This window comes from Thermobia domestica, chromosome 9, assembly GCF_964235325.1.
Source record: "Thermobia domestica chromosome 9, izTheDome1.hap1.1, whole genome shotgun sequence".
Taxonomy (NCBI): Eukaryota; Metazoa; Arthropoda; class Insecta; order Zygentoma; family Lepismatidae; genus Thermobia; species Thermobia domestica.
This window is the reverse complement of record NC_137462.1, coordinates 30,721,231-30,739,194: the sequence shown is the minus strand read 5'-3', so window position 1 is coordinate 30,739,194 and position 17,964 is coordinate 30,721,231.

Genomic DNA, 17,964 nt, shown 5'->3' with positions numbered 1-17,964 from the left:
TAACAGTTGTTTTGCAATAACTAAAGGGTTTGTTAGTACGGATGGGCACGAGTCGAGCTAAAACTCGATTCGACTCGAAACTCGAAGCTAATTCGAGTCGAGTCAAGGTAATTTTCTCAAGTCGAGTTCCGAGTTGAGTCACTGTTTTGAGGTCGAGTTTCAAGTCGAGTCGAGTTTGATAAATGGCTCGCTCGTTTAGCTCGGTTTTATCTTGTTTTGAAATCATTGCCTGATTAGACTGGAAAGCGAAAGCCATGAGAAATGTAAACAGTAATGTGAAATATTTTTAGTGTTGCTCACGAGATAAGATATGCTCGCATCTCGTCTCGTCTCGATTAACAAGACGACAATAGATTTTTATAACGAGACAGCCTCAAATATCGTGAGCAGCAATATAAGTATATACTCTTGCTGTACTGTACTGTGGGGTTACAACCACAGTTATTTGCTCAATTATCAGTTCTTTACTGAAAGAATGTGGGGATAGCACTTCGCATGGCAAGAGAGAAAGTACGTGGGGATCTGAGCAGTACAGCGCTGAAGTAATTAATTGGGGATGAATGAAATGAAATGCATGTTTTCTAATAGAAGAAATCACAGAGACGCAAAGGTTAGGAAAGGAAAGGGTTTACTGTACCTCAGCCATTTCGATGTGATGAGCCTCTTCAAATATTGGGTGAAGCCTTATCCTCCAATCCGTTGAGTGGTTCCGTCTGGTATCGATCTTGGACCTCACGTTCGAGAGTGAAGAACCTCTCGACCTCAGGGCAACAGCTCCCAGATGTCCTGGCCTCTTTGGAATGACACCTCTGTCATGCAATGGATAGTGAGGGCCCAGGCGTGCCGACCGTCTCTCAATTGCTGCTAGCACGACTCTATTGAATAGGGGTCCAAAGTGTGTCTCTGGCGGCTTCTGTTACACTTCTCCCCCGGAGGGTCCCGTGTCCCCTGGTTTTGTTCTACTTCCTAGCTTTCGCTTCTTCCTGGTGCTCCGCACGTGGATGATAGCTCATCACAATTATCTTGGTCAATAGGGAAGTTTAATTGCTGAAACGGCGTGGCTGAGTTTGTTTTGATGCAGTTACGGAAACTAGGAAGAGAATGGTAAGCATGAATTTGTATTGGGATGAGGTGACAACATAGGGAAGTCTCTTCTTTATTATTTAATGATTACAATTTCTTGTTTGAAAAACAAAATAACAACATACAGGGAGAATTCAAAATAGGCGCTAATCCTGATATCCTCTACACTCCCTGCTCTATTTCTCCACGACGATTTTGAAAAAAATTCGGAGTGTTCTCCTGGAGACGAGTGTTGTTGACCAAAGGATGCTGTAGTAATCCTCCAATGTCCTTAAGATGGCGGTCAGGTATGAATTAATTATAATATGTTGTCGAAGGTTGCCCTCTGGCGGACGCTCCCATTACTACGTAGAAACTGAAGATGTAGAGGGATAGAATTCAAGGTTGCGCTGATTCAGATTTTTTTTTTTTTTTTGTACATGAAAGAAAAATAAAACGAATTAGTTTATAGTACATCAGGAAGTGTGGTGTTATGCAATCTTGATGGGAGGTAAGTATAATAATTTTAATATGGGATTATTAATATAGATTATGGCTGAGATACCAGTGAGGGGTTAAGTGGGAAGGAAAAAAATGACATTTGAAAGAAAAATTAATTGTAACTTGTTTATATACAATAATTGTATGAGTCCTTAACCAAATTGTGATATATAAAATAAATATATGAATATATGTAATATAATAAGATAAATTATAAATAATGAATAACAAATAAGATAAATAATATATGTTTTATACATATGCAAAGTAAAATCTCTCTAAGTTTAGGTAGTCGTAAAAGTTTGTGTTAGTTAAAATTGATATTCGTGGGAGTGTTAGAATATAGGAGGATACAATTAGATTAACTAATTTGGTTAGTAGCATTTCCTCTACTAAGTGCCTGAAAAGTCCGATATACCGCGGACTACTCGGTAACGGTATATGAAGAGTAGCACTATTCCAGATTAGTTAAATGACTGGGATACCACGAGCTAAAATACGTTACACATAAGGGATATAATTGTTTAAGTACGATGCTGAGATGTTTCTCGGAGTAAGTTCTAGCGTGGAGTGATGCAAGTCCTCGCGTGTTTCTGTTGAGGCGTTGTTTCTAGCAGTAGCAGGCAAAAATCTTGGAAAAGTACAATGAAGAGATGGTGGTTTCTTTTGTAATAATCGGAAGATTTTTATTAACACAAATAACATGAGAATTAGGGTTATAAAGATGAGCAGGTCAGTAATTCCTAAAAAGCTTTGAAACGCCGAAGATAATTCCATTGCTCTCACAGGCTTGGAACAAAATGGCAGAATTAACATTTTGTTTTGTTTGAGAACGTAAATTACGTAAATGGTGAGTATTAGTTGCCAAAGAAAAATGATTCCGGGAACAAACCATTCATGTTCAAAGATAGGACGTTCAAATGATGTTTCAACCAATGAAAAAGGTGTTACATTCATGTGGCTAACAGATGAAATCCATAAATCATTCACTAATGTATTGACATTAAAGAAAACATTGGGTTTGAATTTTTGTCCAACAAGAAATAAATCATTGTTTACAATCATTGCCGGAAATAAATGTAGAAGTTTAGGTTTTGATAAATCATTATCGAAGCAGGGAAAATTTGTTTTTACGAAGAGATGCTGAGTGACTTCCAATTTGATGTTACACGGTAGAGTTATTTGTACAGCACCAAAATTCAAGTGATCAGGTAGTGAGAGGTTGGTTGGGATACTATTATTCCATAGGGTAACAAATTTTGGAGGGTGAGTTAATAAGTATTGGTGGTCATCTAATTCCATTATTTGAACTGTTGTGACTGATTCACAACGAAAATCGCAAGTAGAAGTAATATCCTTTACAGTTTGTCCTCTATATCCATGCGTAATACATTCTGTTTGGCGAGAATTTGTAATAACGTGGTTGGGAATTTTACATAAACGAGTAGTTCGAAACTGGCAACCAAGCATATCAGATCCTATTATGGGAATTATAGTCTTTTTGTTTTGAACGGCTACAATAACAGGTTCCAAATTGACGACACATGTTTGGTTTCTAATTGCGAAGGGTATACTTCTTACAGAAAAAATTTCAAAGCTAGAATCTTTTTCCAGAATAGGAATTTTCAGTTGCAAAAATATGTAATTTTCTGTTATAGAACATGACAGAGTTGAAATAGTGTAATAAATTTCTAATAGGTTTCTATCAATGGCTAAAACGAACCCAGATTTAATAAGAGTAGATTCTAAAGCTAATAGTTGTGCATCAAGAACATCATATGGTATAGTATTGGCATTGAGTTTGCCATCTCTACAGCTTTCTACTAATAAATCATATTTATAAATTTCCAAAAATTTCAAAAATTGTGCCGTGATTTCATAAAATTCGGAAATAAAAGCATACGATTCAGCCGTCACTTTAGAATCTAGCGTGTTAAGAGATTTGCCTAATCTTTTTTCTTGTTCTACAATGTGTTGGGAAAAATTTCTAATTCTCTGGAAGTTGTTTTGAATTTGAGCCTGAAAATTTGAAAGTTCTTGAGATGAGTTCTGTAAAAATATGTTATTTTTCATTAATTGTTTTTGAACTTGCAATACAGTTTCTTCTAACTTTTCTTCCTTTTGATGCAAAGCATCTACAGTTGATGATTCAGCTACATCACAACAATATCCTAGAAGATTGCCAATAAAACCCAATAACGCTCTCTTAGATTTCCTAGGTGCCGGCTTATGAAACATAGGTTTCGGTATATGCAAAAAGTTTTTCAAAATGTGATCGTGTAATTGTTTAAGCGTATCTGCGGCTTTGCATACATCCATGTGATAATACTGTTGTGTATTGCAGTGTAAAAAATTATACAACGTAGAAGAGTTTAATTTTTCCGGGAACACAAAACTGATATTGAAAGTTAATGGTACTGAGTGTTGATAGGTGACCATATTACTTAACTTTTTAAAATAAAATCCAGACGAAATACTGAATTCTAAAGTTGCTACTGTAGTGACAGCAGTTGTCGTCACAAAAAGCAGAATGAGATATTTTGCCTGCAACAAAGTGAAAAAAGTGGCACATTAGAATAGAAATCATGCCTAGTTCTACAATTAAATATAGATTTGAAGCAGTATTCCTGTGTTTACTTCTTAACTTCATGGTGAAGAGCTATGAGCAATAAAACAATATTAAAATTATTTACTATATACAGCACTAGAAATATTTGAGTGCTTCTTTCCCTTATTTTCGTCTAATATGTACATATATATTTTTATTTATTTATTTATTTCCATGTTACTTGAAGGTTCACTGACAGTGAAAAAAAACGACCAACAAAAAGGTCAGGAAAGAATATGAAACATATTCAAAGAACACTTGTCATGCAACCCACTACTCATACACAATAAATAATACTCAAATGAAAGGATTATAAAATATCCCACAGAAACTAAAAAGTAGTTTCAAAATTATCAAAAATAGAGTATCAATACTTCACTATACATTACTAACGTATCGTAATAATAAGATTAGCTTATTCACTCATATGCTCAAGCTCACTTTTTTTTTTTTTTTTTTTTTTTTACACCACAGGAAAATATTCATGCATCAAATGTTCGTAGATTCGTTTATTCTGTACATCGTAAACACAAAAAATAATTTTATCTATGGAATCCAAATTTTCCTCCAAGAAATTTCTCACAGTTCTTAAGGCTATGTGACATGCTGGTGTTTTAGGATATAAAAATGCACCTGTTGAAATGGTGGGCAATGCAACTGTACGAAAATCATTGTTTAAAACACTAAATAAGATTTTCTCGTAACAAGACTGTAATGATTTGCTATTTTCACCTTTAGGTCCACAAGTGTGTATTACGTGTTTAGCTGGAAGATTGAAGCCTTCTGTAATTATGCACGAACCTTCTTTTAATTTCCCAATGCGTGCACATTCTTGAGTTAATTGTGGCCCTGCTGCTAAGTGTATTGCCCTGTCTGCGCCCCCTATGGGTAATAAATCCGTGTTGCTTGGGTTTACAATGGCATCGCCCTGGAGTTCTACAATGCTTCCATGGTACAAAGCTACTTTAGAATTGATCTCAGTGTTCACATCAAATTTTGAAGGAACTTTAGGTGCATTATGTAGCGTACGTCTGGCTGTGACATCCCACGCCGGTAGATGGAGCATAGAAATGGCATTAACGATATTGAGGCACGTGTAATTGTCAGTTTGATCATCTTTTTCTTCCTTTCCCTCTTTCCTTCCAGTGAATTCAATAATAAATCTAGATGTTGGTAAGCCTGTTTCCTCTTCATCATTCCGTGGAGACAGCTGATTCCGTCCCTCCTCATCTTCTGTGCAATTCTCCTCAGGGGGTACGTTCTCTCCTTGAATAGCTGAGTCTCTGGCTTCAATATCGTCACTGGTGGGAGGCTTCTTGCGTTGATGGTCGTGATGTCCTAACTCGTCCAGAGGCGACGGAGGGTAATATTTCTTAAGACGGTCAACCGTAATGGAATCTATTTTCTGTCTTCCTGTGCCAGTAGTGAATTTAACGAAGTAACTATTTTCGTTATTCTTGCCCTGTATCTCACCTGGTCCAATGTATTTCCCAGTGAAAGCACGAGTCTGGCCCCGTTTCATGTTATCTACATATATCCAAACAAGATCTCCCTTCTGAAATTGCACTTGTTTATGACGCTTGTCATATGATTTTGCAGAAGTTTGGAACCTTTTGAATAATTTTTCAGCAGCCTGCTCTCGAATATCATTAAGATGAGATAGTCTGACTGCATTGTCTTGAAATTGACACTGTGTGTCAAACATAGCTTGATGTATTAGCCTTGGTTTGAAACCATGGAGTAATTCAAAACTGGAGTGTCCCATACTTGTGTTAATAGAAATATTGTGGCTAAATGTAACCTTGGGAAGTAACTCCACCCAGTTTCCTGAATTATCTGGGTCAATGTTGAGCTTCAATTTTTGTTCCAAATTACGTATTGTTACCTCAGCAAGCCCAATAGAAAAATGTGCTTTCACGTCTGCAAATTTCAACGTAACACCACAAATATTGCACAATTCCTTAAATATGGCGCTTGTAAAAGCAGCTGCCCTGTCTAGGCAGAGTTCATAAAATAACCCATATTTTAAAATGACGTCATTAAAAAGGAATGATGCCAAAGTATTGGCAGTGGTGTCTGGAATACTAGCTGTTATACAAAATCTTGTGGCTTCATCCACACAGACCACAAAATATTTGTGTTTCAAAATATTGTTAGTGCAATAAGGCCCAGCTACATCTAAATAGAGCCGGTAAAAGGGCATAACACTAGGGTGAGTTTGCAGCTTACCATAACTCAAACCAACTCTTTTCTTTAACATTTGGCAGTGAAGGCATTCTCTACAGCGTCTATATACAAAGCGTTTCATGTCAGGAAAATATACACTGTTAACTAATAATTTATATGTTTTACTAAAAGCAGAGTGATTGGCTCCCAAAATCTCCTCATGACACTTCTTAAAAACTGTTTCCCGCAATGACAAAGGAATTGCAAGCAAGTAGTTCATACCCATAGGTGTTTTGTTTTTTCTGTAAAGAATGTTATTGCGCAATTCATAACAGGAAGCTTGTCTTTCGTACTGATTGTCTTTAGATTTGCCCTCAAGCCAGTCAATAATGTGCTTAAGAACATTATCTTTTCTCTGAGCTTCGCTAATATTAATATCGGTGTTATCTTCTAGAAAAAAAACACAGGGGTCCTCTGAACTTAACTTTTCATCTTCGAGATCTCTTTTATTGGAAGCAAAACGACTGATATTATCGGCTTCTATATTGGCGGTTCCTGAGACATGGGATATTGTAAAGTCAAATTGTTCTAGTTGAGAAAGCCACCGAGCTAGCTTGCCACTAACATTTTTAGATTGTTTCAGAAATGTGATCGCTCTACAGTCTGTTTTTAGAAAAAAATGTCTTCCGACGAGCCAGTAACGAAAAGAACGTAGTGCATATAGCACCCCAAGAAGCTCAATCTCATATATTGAGTAATTTTTTTCTGTGGCGTTTAGAGACCGGGAACAATACCCAATAGGAACTAATTCACTGTCAGGGTTATCATCAATTGGTTGCTTAGCAACCGCTCCCACCCCAGATTTACATCCATCCGTGTACAGAAATAATGGTCTGTTGGGGTGATAGTTCATTAAAGTTGGTGAATTTATTATTGCTTCTTTGAGTTTCTCAAAAGCATCCTGTTGTGGCTTTTTCCAGCTAAATTTAGCATCACGCTTAAGTAATTGTAAGAGAGGAGCTGAAGTTTCACTGAAATTCTTTACAAAGCGCCTCACAAAACTACAAGTGCCGAAAAATGATTTGAGTTGTTTTTTAGTTTTTGGACGTTTGTAACATTTTATGGTGTCAATCACTTTGTCAGAAACAGAAATACCATATTTATTTACTTTATGTCCAAGAACAACTACAGAAGTCTGTGCAAACTTGGTTTTCTTTGGAGACAATTTTAAACCTCGCTTGCGAAAAGCATCAAAAAGTAATGTGCATAATTCTAACATTTCCGGTATGGTGTCGGATACTATAAAATAGTCATCTAGGTAATTCAATATGTGGGGCGATGGAATATCGGCTAATGTCAGTTTTATGAGCCGGTTCAACGCCGCAGAAGAACAAAGTAATCCCTGGGGAACCACATTATAATGAAAGGATCCCTCCCCCGGAACAGAGAATGCTGTGATTGGTTTGCTATCTTCTGTAATGCGGATTTGGAAGAAGGCATCTTTTTGGTCACACATTGTAATAAATTTCTTTCCAGAAACACGATTTAACACGTCCTCCATACTAGGAATCGGAAAAGAATCCACCCTACATTGAACATTGACAGCCCGAAAATCAGAAACAAAACGATAATCACCTGTTCGTTTTTTAACTAAGAGAATGGGTGAGTTCCATGGGGATATAGTTCTCGAAATGATCCCTCTTTGTAATAAATTATCCAGCTGTTTTTTAACTACAGCGCGCAAATGATACGGTATAGGTAGGGCTGGTTTACATATAGGCGTGTTGTCTTTGAGCTGGATTTGATATTCATAATCCTTAGCAAAAGAAAAATCTTGATCATGCCACATGAAAATATCACTATAACGATAAGCGAGATCATAAAATTTCTCTTTATCACTTTCAGAAAGTTCAGGGTTAACCTGAATTTGTGACCTGTCAAACAGTTTTCTTTTTTCTAAAATTTCCGGTGACAATTCCTCCTGAATTTGACCTACTAGATAAGCAGAGTCTTCCTCTGATATTTCTTCAAATTCTTCGGCTAACCCTATTTCTTGACCCTCGTTTAACGTTATGTCTTTAACAGTAGGATTCGTAATCCATACACAAGGCTGAGATGGTGACAACACACAAAAAGGAATAAAAATTTCTAATTTATTCTGCAAAGAAATATTTGGCACTAAAAGATTCTTATTCCCCCCTATGTCGTAACGTTTAGTGAGAGAAACTCGAGTATGCGTTTTCGCTGGAAGCACTATTCGTTCAGAAAGTGTGTAAATAGCTTTAGAAAGAGACGCTAATTTCTCTTTTAAAGTTTCAGAAATTACACCCTCATTGTTATTACGTGGAAGCTGGTTTAGAGGTGGTTTCCCAAATCTATTGACTGAAAAAATATTGTTCTGAAAATCCAGGAAAACATTATGGGATGTTAAGAAATCCTGACCAAGCAAGGGCTTAAATGGAAACCGAGGAATTATTCTGAACGGATGCGTAAAGCTCTTTTTTCCTATGAAGAAACGCAAAAAAAACAATATGAGATACTTCAATTGTGTTGCCCGTCACTCCCTTTAATTTTGTAGTAATTGCTATTTTCTTTGCTCCTTTAGGAACTAAATTTTCAGGGAGACAAGAAACTTGTGATCCTGAGTCGGTTAACAATGGAGTGTACACGCTCCCTGCTCTAATATTAATGTATGGGAGTTCTGATTCCTTGAATATAGGGACTTGTAACACAGAATGACGAATAGTTGTGTCCCGACCAACTATTCCGTTTCTTCGTTTAAAAATGCGCGACAATCTCGGGCTATATGATTTAATCCTTGGCAGCGCCAACAGACAATAGGAGAACGTGGTGGTTTAGAAGTTCCCACAGCGGGGCTTGAACCCTGGTCACTCGAGTTATTGTCAATCGCGTTACCTCTGTCACTATTACTCCCTTGATTTTGAGCATAATTGTTGTAGTAGCGAGCTTGGTTTTCCCCTCTACCTCGGCTTCTTCTTCCTCTGTTATTACCACGAAAAGATGAACTTGCATTTCCTGTGTTTGTCGATTGACCTTGATTTGCAGTGAGAGACGTAATATTTAAAGAAAGTTTCTCTAACTGTTGCTGTATTTGCTGCAGTGCTTTGGAGTCAGGGACCTGAGAATTTACATGCGCGTCAGCATTTTTCTGAGCAGAAATTTTCTCAACAGCTCTGGACTGTGTGGCAGGCTGAGAGCAAGAATGCGTATTCATCGGGTCAACATTCGTATTACTAGAAACTAATGAAGACTGCAATATTGACGAATTACGCTTAATGTATTTCTCGATGGTTTTCCGTTCTAATAAGATCTTTGTTTTTTCCTCAGTTATTAAGTCTGATATCAGTTTTTCAACTGAATCATATTCCTTATGAATAACGGCCCTAAAATACTCAGGTTGCAACCCTTCTATGATTAATTGTGTTTGTTTCGCTGGGGGGGCTTGAGGATCTACCCTCAAAATGAGGTTGAGTTTAGAATAAACATAATCAGATATGCTCTCAGTTTCTCCTTGTTCGCGAGCACGCATTTCACTTTCTGTCAACTGAGGCATGGTGTTGCTCCCAAAAGCTTCTATTAATTTCGCTTTGAACTCATCGTAAGTCCAATTAGCAAATTCAGGTTTTTTGGAAGTATTGTCCATCCAAAATTCAGCCGGACCCTTCATCAATGTACATAGTATTAGCTTTTTTCTTATGCCTGTCCAATTATTGATGGAGGCAATAGCCTCGTATTTCTGCAAATACCGCGTGATGTCTTCTCCTAATTTAGCATAAAATGGTTCGGGCCTTACTATCGTATGAATCGAGGTCAATGAACCTTCTACATTCTCACTATTATTCTGGGCCATGTTTAAACTGTCCGGTGTGAAAGAATAAGAAATACTTGAGACTGGGGTAGATAAATGCAAATTGTCTTTAAGATTAGTATAAAAATTTTTAGTAACTGGAATGGTAATCGGTGATGAACAAATTATGGGTTCAAAGTACTGCGTAGTGGAAATATCGTTTAGATCATCAAAAGGTTGTAGATATTGTTCAGCTAATAATCGAAACATGCAGAAAATGCTAAGTAAACATGCACATAAAATCAGTGTCAACACAACATACTTAAAGTTAAAATAAACCCAATCTTTGCGTCACTTCAAAAAATAAATAATAAGAAAGACATGGTTTGATGTAACAGAATTGTAACAAAAAAATTGATATGATAAAAATCGTTGGATTGACGTTAATTTAAAAGTCTTATGGTTCGGAATTAATAATAAGAATGTCTCACAGAAGCTGCATTTCTATATTAGCAGAAAAAAAATTCCTAAATGCTAGGCAAAGGCCTCAAAAATCTTCACAAAGTGAAGGTCCACATCTCCACCATCTTGCTGTACTGTACTGTGGGGTTACAACCACAGTTATTTGCTCAATTATCAGTTCTTTACTGAAAGAATGTGGGGATAGCACTTCGCATGGCAAGAGAGAAAATACATGGGAATCTGAGCAGTACAGCGCTGAAGTAATTAATTGGGGATGAATGAAATGAAATGCATGTTTTCTAATAGAAGAAATCACAGAGACGCAAAGGTTAGGAAAGGAAAGGGTTTACTGTACCTCAGCCATTTCGATGTGATGAGCCTCTTCAAATATTGGGTGAAGCCTTATCCTCCAATCCGTTGAGTGGTTCCGTCTGGTATCGATCTTGGACCTCACGTTCGAGAGTGAAGAACCTCTCGACCTCAGGGCAACAGCTCCCAGATGTCCTGGCCTCTTTGGAATGACACCTCTGTCATGCAATGGATAGTGAGGGCCCAGGCGTGCCGACCGTCTCTCAATTGCTGCTAGCACGACTCTATTGAATAGGGGTCCAAAGTGTGTCTCTGGCGGCTTCTGTTACACTTCTCCCCCGGAGGGTCCCGTGTCCCCTGGTTTTGTTCTACTTCCTAGCTTTCGCTTCTTCCTGGTGCTCCGCACGTGGATGATAGCTCATCACAATTATCTTGGTCAATAGGGAAGTTTAATTGCTGAAACGGCGTGGCTGAGTTTGTTTTGATGCAGTTACGGAAACTAGGAAGAGAATGGTAAGCATGAATTTGTATTGGGATGAGGTGACAACATAGGGAAGTTTCTTCTTTATTATTTAATGATTACAATTTCTTGTTTGAAAAACAAAATAACAACATACAGGGAGAATTCAAAATAGGCGCTAATCCTGATATCCTCTACAATACTGTAGTTCTTAGCACCAAGGCTGAGACCTGCACGGTTGAAGTTTGGAGCCCATGCAGAAGTCCAAGCCGGGTAGTGAGGTCAACCGGCTCAGCTCGGTTCAACTGAACAAACAGCAAGCCGGCACCGTTGAGATGAGGCACCGACTCGGTTCAGGTGAGCCATCGGCTCGAGCCGGTTCGGTTGGGTGAGCTGTTGGCTCGGCTTGATAGTGAATGAGCTGTGAGCCGAACCGCTCGAGCCGTTGACAACTCTAAATCCTGGCCAAGCAGTTCTGAACATGATTGACCGGTGCCCTCTAACTTATAAGAATTTTTGGCTAGAGCTCGGATACTTGCTCCTCCGGAACTCAAACCCAGAACCTCGCGAACAATGTCCTTGCCTCCTAGACTTCACGACTACCGAGGTCAGCAGTCAACTAGTTCATAGTATTCAGATACAAACCATCTATCTTTCATGTTTACACATGGTGTTATAATAATAATAATAATTTGTAGTATTGTAGTAAGTATTTTTCTACCATTGATAATAATTATATTGTCTATGTAGGATACTTGAAGAAAGTACTTGAAACTATACACATTATTTGGCTCATTTTGGCTCGACTCGACCCGAAACTCGAATCAAATTCGATTCAAGTTTCGAGTAGAGTTGGAGGAAACTTTTTGAGCCGAGTTCTCGAGTCGAGCTCAAAGATGTCTGTTTCGACTCGAGTCGAGTTTCAATGAAAGCTCGCTCGAACTCGCTCGTGTCCATCCCTATTTGTTAGTTAAAATTAGTTATTATAGGCCTACAGTTCGCAATAATGATGGGTTAGAGATGAAAATTGATCATTGTTGTTCTTCTGTTCTATGAAGAAATGACTCAGGCAAAATACTTTCTTGTACCATGAACGTTTTATATGTGCAGCTGCGTTGTATCCGTCAAGGGAACAGTTCGCATAACCAAAGCGAAAAGCAAAGTCGACAGGTGATTCAAAAGGTATGTAATTTGTTCGGTAATCTGCCTTGTGGAACTCAAACTGAAACAATTCAATGTATCGCAGTGATCGGAACTGTTTCATTAGCATGGACACGAACTTTATTCGGTTGTTTCGTTGGTACTGTACATCATAACGTCCAGATGAAGAAGTTTCATACTATGTACAAATCTCCTGCCATAACCTTTGTTTGGTAGGAATCCAAATACATCAAATGGTTGTACAAATCGTGTGCAGTTCTTTGGTATATTATCAACCATTAGACCCTACTTCTTTGCCATCCGTCATTCAACTTACAATAGACAATTTGTCTGTGAATGGACCCCAGTGATCAAGTAGTAGCAAGTTCAAACCATCAGGTCGCTAAGAGGCCCAATCATGCATTTAACGTAGAATCTCTCGAAAAGTTCTCAACCGTATGTCCCTTGTTACAGTTGCTTTCCTGTTTTTCCCCCTCCTGTACGTGGTCATAACAATCAGCCAATAAGGACTGTTTTTTTGGCAACAGCACGTTTAGCCAATTATAGTGGCTCATTTCTCTCGCTCTGCAGTGGTAAACATTCCACCCTCTCCGCACATTGCGAGTTTGAATATAAACAAACGCACATTGTTTTAGTCGAATGTCGACTTAAGTAGTGGACCTGCTGGTTATTGAGAGCATTCCTTTTAGTTCTCTTTTGTGTCATTTAATTTTATAAAACTGAGATTTACTTGCAGTGAATAATTTCGTGTTTCGCGTATACTACTCGTGTAGTTGCAATACCCAACACGAAAGCTGGCAACGCAGCATTGAGCACCACTTGCGCGCAGCGAGCTGTCACAAGGGACAAGTAGTATCAATTGCACTGTAGCTTGTTGTAATCAGCATGAATTGGCTTAGTTTCTCTGCAGGCGAGTGCTTTCTCCCAAACTTCTCTTGTAAGTACCATTGCGTTGCGCCACTAATTTAATTATCATAGACCAGTGGTTCTCAAACTTGTTGTTACCGCGACCCACATTAAATATTAAAAAGTATTTTGTGGCCCACCTCTTTTTACTCAAATACACATTGACTTTTACGTAATGGTGGTGTATTTCAAAGCAATTAAATTTTGTAAATCACATCTCTAATTTTTTCCATAGAAGGGTAACACACAGCTAACACTACTCCCGACGCAATGCCCTACCTCGTGACAGATTTTGAGTCACCCACTCTCCTTCCATCCTAACCCAGCATCTCTGATGACTATACAACAGGGCAGGGCTCTGAGTAACCACTTACTCTTCATGTCATTAACAAACGCTTGAAATTTTCGTTTCCTAAATAGTTACTTTACAACATGTTTCTGCATCAAAATAAAATTTTCATAATTAAAAAGAAAAAAACTTCTCGCAACCAAATAAAGAACGGCCCGCGACCCACCAATGGGTCGCGACCCACACTTTGAGAAACACTGTCATAGACTGTTATTTCATTATTACATTACCTATACATAAGACTGAAATTTTCCGTGTTCTTTATGGCAATAGGTTAAGATTTAAGAGCAGCATGCATAGATATGAACATCATGTGTTACACTTTCTTGGAAAATACCAAATAAATAATAAACAAACGAACCGGGTCACGGGTGGGATCCTTCACTTGTGGATCCCTGTCATTAATATACCGGTACAATAATGCGATTAGTGCTGTGTTGTGGGGAGGGGCCAGCGGAGCGACGGCCCCGGGTGCCGAAGTAAGGGGGCGCAAAATTCAGGTGGAAAAAAAGAACGAAAGAAAAAAGAGAGGAAAAATTACTTGGAATATTTTAGATCAACAAAGGTATTTTTCAATCTAATATTTAATTTGACTAGGGTCAGATTTATACTTGTTCATATATACAGGGTGTTTCAAAACCATACAGACAAAGTTTGGGAGGTGATTCCTGACACCAAGATAAGACAAAAAGTATAGACCGACCTGAGTGCACAAATGCTTCCTTTCGGAATTATAGGCTGCCGAAAACATGAAAAAATGAACTTTAAAGGTCCATAGCTCCAAAACTATGAGACCTACCGTAGTTGGGTTAAGGCTTTACTTAGGAACTAATATGTGCGCTATCCAAAAATCCATGTTTCAGAATCCTAAAATGCTCACGGAACAATTTTTATAGGGGGAGTTTTGCTACGGGCATACAATTTGAAGTACTCACTAACTATCTTTATAAAAATTGTTGCGTAAGTACCGCAAGATTCTGAAACTTGGCATTTGGATAGGGCACATACTAGTTCCTAAGTGAAGTCTTGACCCGGCTACGGTAGGTCCCATAGTTCTGGAGTTATAAGCCTTTAAAGTTCTTTTATATATATATATATATATATATATATATATATATATGTTTTCGGCAGCCAATAACTCCGAAAGGACGAATTTCTGCAACCAGGTTGGTATATACTTTTTGTCTTATCTTGATGTCAGGAATCACCTCCCATACGTTGTCGGTGTTGCTTTGAAACCCCCTGTATTTAATGGAAGGAAAAAGTAATAAAAAGTGCTCAAAATCAAGGAAAAGTATAGTTTATTTTTGAAAATTTTCTTACGCTTCCCGCCAACCATGGTGGCGCTTCGCGGCTGGTTTGTTGGCCTCGCTCATAATTACGGGGGTACCGTCGTATACTCTCGCCCTGGGCGCTCACTTTCCACGGCACGGCACTGAATGCGAGCCGAAAAAAAGTCATTTTCATATTTAATGCTATTTTTAAAAAGTGAGTAAATATATACAATTTTACCTAATGCTGTAGTTCTTCCTTTCTCTCCTTTTCCTTCTTTAATAGAAGGAACAGTGTTCGTAGGTCTCCTTATGAAAATTTCCCTTGACTAACAAAAATTTCCCTTGACTAACAAAAATTTCCCTTTTCTTATAAAATATTCCCTAGTTTGTTGCAAGGTTGTTTTGTTTAGAACAAAGTGTTTAAAACAAGTTATTAAAACAAATTTTGTCCAAGTTCACGGTGTAACCGAACTGCCACAACCAGGCAGTATGTTGGATATACCCACACCAACAACTGACCTTCGCCTTGTCTCCATTTGCAATTCAGCTCACGGTGTGAGGGCCAATTGAACACAGACCTCCATTAAAAAAAAAAAAGCGACAGAACTTTCTTGGTTACTTTTATATTTGGAAATATTTTCTCTAGTTATGGCCTTGTAGGTAACCTTTCGTGCATTGAAATTATTTTATATTTAGTTTCATTCATATTTCAGTCATCTACAAACAGAACAAAACTGTAAAAAAAAAAAAAAAAATGTATGTTGCCTTGACGCCCGAAACAACAACAGTCTAGCAATGATTGATTTTTTAAACACATGTTGCAGCTTTCACTGTTTTAGCCTTGGATATGTTTTCATCACGGGCCACAAAATGTCTAATTCTTTAAGCAAGGAGTTGTAATTAGATTAATGGTTGATTGGTAGTATTAGATTAGGTCTATTAAGAATTCCTTTGTAATTCCTCCACTATTAAATAGCCGTGATTGAATATACGAGTCTAGTCGCAGTCTAACTTTAAACAGGGCATTCACAAATAAGCCTATCTTAGACTAATTTGTGGGCGCTCTATTTAAAGTTTGTCAGTATCTGTGAGACCCTATAGAAGTTCTACATATAATGTGTGTATGTCACATGATGTAACTCCAAAATTGAAGTTTTCCAGCAGAAAACTTTGAATTTCAACATCTCAGGGAAATCATATCACCATCATCATCATCATCATCATCATAGGTACTCTGCCATTATTGGCAGGTCACTTCCATGCTCCAGAGTCTTCCGCTAACCTCTTCGTCTCCACGTACGATTTTTCTCGTCCATTAATTGTCTCCTTCGTCCCCTCCTTCTTTTTCCTGCCACTATATCCTCTAGCATGTCTCTCATGATACAGTTCCTTCTTAGGCAATGTTCCAACCAGTCTCCCTTCTTCTTTTTCTTAAATTGTTCTTCTCTCCACCACCATTTCAAACACCCTCTCATTTGTTTTACGCTCGACCCAGCTAATTCTCTCCATTCTTCTCCATACCCACATTTTGAAAGCTTCCAGTCGTTTTTCATCCGTATTGCGTAATGTTCATGTTTCTGATCCATACAGTACAATACTCCACTCGAAGCATTTTTATAAATCTTTTTCTCAACTCTTTATTCAAGGTCCCACAAAATAGTATTTTCTTCCTCCTAAAGGCTTCTTTCGCCATTCCTATACTTGCTTTTATTTCACGTTCATATTTCATATCATCACTATTAATACTACTCAGGTATCGAAAATTAGTCACTTGTTTTATTTTCTCCCCTCCTATTTCTATATTTGACCCTTCCTCTTCGTTCCAATCACCATGGCTTTTGTCTTTCTAACATTTATTTTCATTCCATATTCTTCAAAGCCCTTTCTCAAGTTTGCTATCATCTTATTGATTTCCTCTTCAAATTCTGCATCAAGCGCCATATCGTCTGCAAACTGTATACACCTAATCATTTTACCTCCTACTAAGATGTCATCTTCATTATGTAGGCTCAAATTACATCAAGATAATGTTATTCTCTATCAGCATTAGAAAATAAATTTTACACTATAATTATACGTCTAGTTACAAGCATAAAATAAATCTGAATCTTTCATGAGATATTAAACTTTCAACTTGTCTCCTGAAAAAAGTTCCATTTTGGAGTTACAACAGTTGACATTCAGGCTGTCCATACAATAACTAGTAAACCAATACAATAATCACCAGAGATAGGATTTTTACAGGAAATTTTCATAGTAAAAACGAAACGAGATAAGTGCTAAAAATAAGGCAATAAAAAGGGCAAAAATGGTGCCATCTCCCTCAACATTTTTTTGACTACACAGAGTGTTACAAAAGAGAGTGTAACAGTTGACATTCTAACTGAATGCTAAGTTTGCACCACTGATTCTTGTTGATGTAAAACGCTTTAGGATTTAGTGAGACGTTTTACCTCTAAATAGAAAGAGCTTTACATCTAACAACTTCGGGCTCTTTAATTATGTACAGTACAAGAGCTTTATGTTTTTCTTCCTGTAATATATGTGTAACTACTCACTATATACAGGGTGTTATAAAAATTTGTAACTACTCAATATATACAGGGTATTACAATATTTTAGGAACAGATTGCTCACATCAAAATAAGAAATAAAGTTCATATGGGCTTGTGTTCAAAAGTATATACTTTCGGAGTTATGGATGCCGAAAATGTGAAATAATAAGTGAACTTTAAAAGTTCATAGTTCCACTACTATGAGACCTATCGTAGTCGGATCAAGACATCACTGAGTAACTGCCACGTGAACTATCCAAATATCCATCTTTGACAACCGCCGGTACTTGCACAATTATTTTAAAAGAGGCTGTTTTGGGGAGTACTTGATCACTCTCCACCT